Source organism: Cyanistes caeruleus, chromosome 1 (genome assembly GCF_971803275.1).
Source record: "Cyanistes caeruleus chromosome 1, bCyaCae1.hap1.1, whole genome shotgun sequence".
In the NCBI taxonomy this organism is placed as follows: domain Eukaryota; kingdom Metazoa; phylum Chordata; class Aves; order Passeriformes; family Paridae; genus Cyanistes; species Cyanistes caeruleus.
This window is the reverse complement of record NC_141701.1, coordinates 149,856,021-149,862,020: the sequence shown is the minus strand read 5'-3', so window position 1 is coordinate 149,862,020 and position 6,000 is coordinate 149,856,021.

Sequence of the window (6,000 nt, the reverse complement as noted above, 5' to 3'; positions counted from 1 at the left end):
ATATCAGTCACTGTGTTGACCAAATCTTGCATTTATTATCTGCTAATATTGCCAGATAAATTGGTAAAATGAAATTATTTCCCTGCAGGGTCCAGTCTTCCGTGGATGCAAGATTGTGGAAATTATTGGGCAACTTATATCTGTGTACTTACTCTGTAATAAATATGTGGGGCAAAAAAAAAAAAAAAATTATATTTGTTTCTTATAATTCTTTCTTTTCTATATCTTGTGCTCCAGAACTCCAAGAGATGCCTGTGCAGGAGCATCAGGACAGAGGATGTGCAGCAGTGATTATGGGATTTAATGGATAATCCAGCCCAAATATGCTCCTTATTGGTGTCCCCAGAGATCAGAAGGGTGTGTGTTTATATGGTTAAAGGCACATTTTCTTAATTAATTAATTAATTTAATTAATTGCCTTAATTAAACATTCCCAGCTTTGTTTCCCCAGTCCGCAGCAAGAGGGAGACCTTTATAAAATTCCTGGGATAATTTGTGGCGCTGATAATTTGTTGTGTCCTTGGTAAGGTAACAGAAGAGCTGAAGTGGTCTTTGTGTTGAAAGCTTAAAAGAAGTTAAAGTTCAAAAGTTTAAAAGAAGTTAAAGTTTAAAAGTTTGTGAAGAAAGTTTAAAACCAGAAGGAAAGCATTGAGTCAGGCTCATCAAGGTTGGTAATGCAGCAAATGTCACAGAAAAAAATTGCTGTAAGCCAAGAAAAATTCATATGAAATTCTTCAAGAGTCTTGGGCTGCTAGTTTTAGGATAGAAGTTTCTTTATCCACAGAAACAGGACCATAAAATGTTGCTTTTTAGAAGTATCTGGCTTTTTGTTTGATTGACAGAATTTTAGATGAATGTGATATTCAGTTTTCTCACCAATTTGTCATGCTTCAGCATTCCAAATATTAACTGTGAGTAGGAGTACTTAATTTTTGTGGTTTTTTCCTTGGACCAAAAAGGGGAAATTTTGTATATGAAAATCGTTGTGTTTTTGGTTTTTATTTTTTACCTAAGGAACCACTGTAACATTTCCAAACCAAAATCAAAGCAGAGGTGTTCTTTAACACCTTTAATGTTCTGAGAAGGTTAAAATGCCATCATGGAGTCACAAAGCAAGTGAAAAAGCAAAGAGGAGAGACCTGAGAGAGACAAGAAATGACAATTGGAAGCATCATGAGAAGCTGCAGAGCTCTCACAGCAGTGCTTAGAAAAGATACCAAGAAATTGCATTTTGGATTTAATGTTTCTGCACTTAACAGGAATTTCAAAAGGAGCAAAATAAGGAAATTTTTGTTATCAATGAACAGAAAAGGGCACAGGAAAAATGCAATTGCATGCAGAGATGACAAATAACTGCAGTGCAAGATTGTATCCAATAGCAGCACATTTTGCAAGAATTTTTCTTTGTTTCTGGGGCTTTGTTGAAGAATTGTCTTCCCTCTGGTGGCCTGGGTTCCAGTGCTGTGTGTTTTATAGCAATTAGAGCTGCAGAAGGAATAAAACACCTTAGACTGTTTCTAAATGTAAAGCAGAGGCTCAGAAAATGCCTTTAACAAAGGTGGGTGTCCTCACTTCTTCCAAACCCGAATTGATTGATGTTTTGAATGGAGCAGCTTTTGAGGGAACACCTTCCTAAAACACAACAGTTTCAATCCCAAGCAGAAGGCTGATGGAGTCTGAGACACAGAGTGTGTGCCCTTGTCTCTGATGCCTGGCTCTGACATCCAGGAAAACACTGAATTTCATACAAAATAAAATTTATGGGCATGTTTTCATGGTGATACATGAAAACAACTGTTAAAGTTAGATAGAAAAGCTGAAAGTGTGAGTGTGTAGATTAGAGAGTTTTCTTAAATCACTGGGTGGAAAAGTTAAAATACTCTAGAGAGCAGAAGACAAGATGGAGGATTTAGAGCGTTGTCTCCATTCTTCTTTTTTCTTAATTTCCTTCTTCTAGAGGTTTTTGGGTAATAGGAAGTGATTGGATAGAAAATGTCACAGTGCAGCACACATGTGATGGGTCATTGGGTCATTAAGAAAAATAATATATGTGTCTATGGTTAATTGGATAAGAATGAGTATAAAGATAAAAGAACTGCATAGTTCGGGGCCATTTTGTGCCTGCAAAGCCAAAGTGAGCCAAAAAGGCCAGGATGAATTGAACTTGAGCAAAAGTCTGGAAAAGTCTGTCAAGTTTTGTGATAACATCCTAATAAACATGAGAAACAAGATCCTAAAAGGCTTTGGAGTTTTCTTCTGACCCGGAGAACTGAGATAAGTGGGAGTCCCTGTGAGGGAATATCCCAAAGGAGCCCAGCTCAGAGGGGACTGAGAAATCCAGGAGTGAGAAGAATCACAGCAGAATCAGAGAAAATCAGATTAAAAACTTACAAAGGCAACACCAGGAACAGCCACAATACCCAAAATTCCCTTTACTTCCCAAATGCTGCTGAGGAACAAACTTTTGGCTGTAATTTGTGTCACACAGACAACTCCAGACCCTTGGTGGGAAGTGTGAGACTCCACTGCAGCACCTCTGATGGGTCCCTTCCAGCTCCTCTGTGAGCTACAGAACTTCTCACGTGTGTTTTTCACTCATCCTACTGTAGAAGTTCACAATAAGTCAGCAGAGGGTGGAAGAAGTGATCTTTTCTCCCCATGGACTGTGGGGTCAGCATGAGCAGCCTTGGTGGAGACACCTTGAGAGTCTGAAATCATCAATCCTAAAATCTCTTCTCTTGGGGTCTCTGGAGTCTGTGTTGAGCTGCTTCATTTCTGTGACCCCATCTGTACCTAAAATGGGACAAATCCATTCCTTCCCTTCAGGAAATCATCCAAACTGCTTCTTGAAAATCACTGATGGCTTGTGCTAAATGATGTGAACAAATCCAGGAATTGATTCAAATGCGTGGCCAAAACCATGTTAAAAATGCAATCATTCAGCTGCATGGGTAATCAAATCTGCCCTGGTGCTGAAGCGTTGGCTAGGCTGAAAATGTGACATTTAATCTAAAAACTGATGGATATTTTTGATTCCAACTCCCCCCAAAAACCAGAGGAAGCCAAATGAAATTAAAGGTATTGATGGGATCAAGCCCTGTGCATTTACAGAGAATATTACACAGAATATATTTAACCAGGATGTTATCAGCTACAGAAATCCAAATGGCAAAACACAAAATTGTGGTAGAAAAAGAAAATTAAAAATGAATAAAATAAATAAAAGAGAGACAAAAGCAGAAGAATTAAATCTGCACAGAATGGAAAGAAGCATTGTAGCTTTCTGAAACTTTATTTAGTGCAGCAACCCCAAGAGTCAGAGATGTTAAGAGGCCTCTTTATCCCATTATTAGATCACTGAATAGAAAAAGCCACAATGGTTCCAACCTGCAATTAAACACTGATCTTTCTCAAAAAAAACACAACTTTCTAAAGAAAGTGCTGCCTGAATTCAACTGTTCCATCCATCAGTGCAAGTGACAACTCCTAGAGACATGTCAAAAAAAAAAGGCAAAAAATCCCGGGGTGGATCCAGGCTCAGCATGTTCTGAAACAGCATAATTGACACAACCCCAGAGGAAAAGGATTTGTCAGCTCCAGCAGCTGTGGAGGCTCAATCTTCTCAAAATTATAAGGTTCCCCCTAAGCAATTTTTGTAACAGAGTGAAAAAAGAGTTATGTGTAGAAAAGTTCTTTATTAGGAATAAAAGAGCCGATAAAACCTCCACCATTAACCCCAAAATGCCGAGGAATTGCAGGAGGTGTTTAAACTTCATTTGTGCTTCGCTGTGCAGCTGCTGCAAACAGCAAGAAAGAGGAATTTGTGGGCTGAAAAACACCAACTGAGGTGAGATATTGGAGAAGAAGTGTTCTGAGCATGACAGAGTCAGCAGTGAACAGCTTTAAACAGTTAAAACCCCACTGTTTTGGTGAGACAGGCACTGCTGTAAATCCTGTTTCTGTTTTATTGAGGGCTGAACAGCCACAGCTACACGTGGAACAAGCACAGGGTTTGATGTCCACTCTCAAAATGGAATTAGAAATGAAAGCTTCCTTCTCATCCATGTGCCACCTCATTGCTGTTTTCCACAAAATCACAGTTTAGGAGAGCAAGTCAAGAGAGTTCCTTTTTCTATTTTCTTTATTTGTTGGAAGCAGCTTAATAATCCTAAAAGCCCTAATAACAGTTTCAGGTGTTCTCATAGTTCTGTTTAAATTTTATGGAGCAGAAGTTGAGGTTTTAAAGTAATTACAAACCGTATTCTGTGGAAATCAGTAAGGACCAGATTCCTAAAAGAACACACAGTGCGTCCTTATGCAGTTTTACAAGACCTGAGTAGTCAAAATGATTACACCATTTCCAAAATACCCTTTTTTTAAAAAACCCCAGGATTAGAAACTAATTTCCAACAAATTCCATGTGTTTCACTATTGTATCTTTTAAAAATCCACTTACCTTTAAGAATCTTCTTCTTAATTGCCCTGTGGTCCCTAAATAGCTGAGTCAGAGAAACAACAGGTTCAACGTTCCTTAAAAGTAATTAATAAATCCAGGCTTGATCTCAGGGGTTTCAGCCAACTGCAAAAGAGAGATAATAGTGTGTCCCTTCTCTTAAAGAATCTGTCAAGATAAATAAAAAAAGGTCTGAAAGGCTCAGGTCTCTCAATAATGAGGTCATGTAAGTGTCAGAATTAGATAAGAAGAACAGACAGTTCTGATAAACTACATGAAGATTGTATGGATATTCCAGCAAGTCCCTGTAGATCTATTTCAGCTCTACAAATATTGCCCCAGTGTTCCATTCAGTTAACAGGAAAATCAATCTAGTAAGATCAAATTGAGTTTGGGTTAATTGAATGAATGCCAATATCAGTAGCAATATTAAAAAGAAAGACAGAATAGGAAAGGAGTTGCAGCTTCTGATTCATAACATTAAAAAGTTAAAACTAAAGGAAAAAAAGCTAACTAGGTTTAAAAGAAAAGCCAGGCTTGAAGGTCTGGGTCTGGCTTGGAAGGGATTTTCAAGAATATCTCATTCCAATCCCCTGCTGCCCCTTCCACTATCCCAGGTTGACCCAAGAATTTATTTATTCAGATAAATATGAAATAGCATATTTATCTTTCAATAAAGAAAAAAAATAATGGAATTAAATGGAATAAATGGAATAAAATGGAATAAAATTCAGAGGATTGTTTTAGAGTCAAGCCACAAGGACCTGCAGGCCCACTGGGTCCTCAATTTTGAGTGCAAGGAAGGATATTTAACGTGCCAGTTTATTGGGAAATGTTCCCATCATTCCATGGAGCTTAGTGCCAACTTTGTATCCCTTATTAACTGTTCTCAGCCTCAGAAAAGCTTCCTTCAGGCTTGGTTTTCTCTGCAGAAGCTGTCAGTAAAACACCAGTTGATGAAAACAGCACATTACTCAGTCTTTCTTCCACCTGCCCTGTGACCCTGTGGCTGGAACAATTCAACTGCAAGAGTTTTCATCATCAACATTTTAAATCCTGCAGTTACCTTTTTTTTTTCCCCCCCTCAGAAAAAAAAGTGTTTTTCTCCAGGAGGACACGAAGTATTTGAAAAAAAAAAAATTAATAATGTGCTGTGAGCTTGGCAGGGGCCTGGGCTGAGAAAAGTCATTTAAGGGAGATGTCAAAGTCAAATCCAAGCTCCAAACTGGTTCCTCTAAATTTTACCTGTCCGAGGTCAGAGTCCTGTGCATCCTTAGGGATCTTCCTGAGATTCATGCAGGGTTTTGCTCTCATATCCAGTATTTATTACAGCAGATGCTCCAGGGGATGGAAAGGCAAAGAATAACTAAGCAAACATTCAAAATCCTGACTACAGCAAATTCTGCCTGTAAAGAAGCATCTTTGTACTATTGTTCAGGAGGTAAAGGGGGAAATACAATTATTAATCCATTATTGGGACTGCAACATGGTAATCATCCATGAGCCTTATTGAAACCTGGAAGGAAACAAGCACAACCTCTGCATTG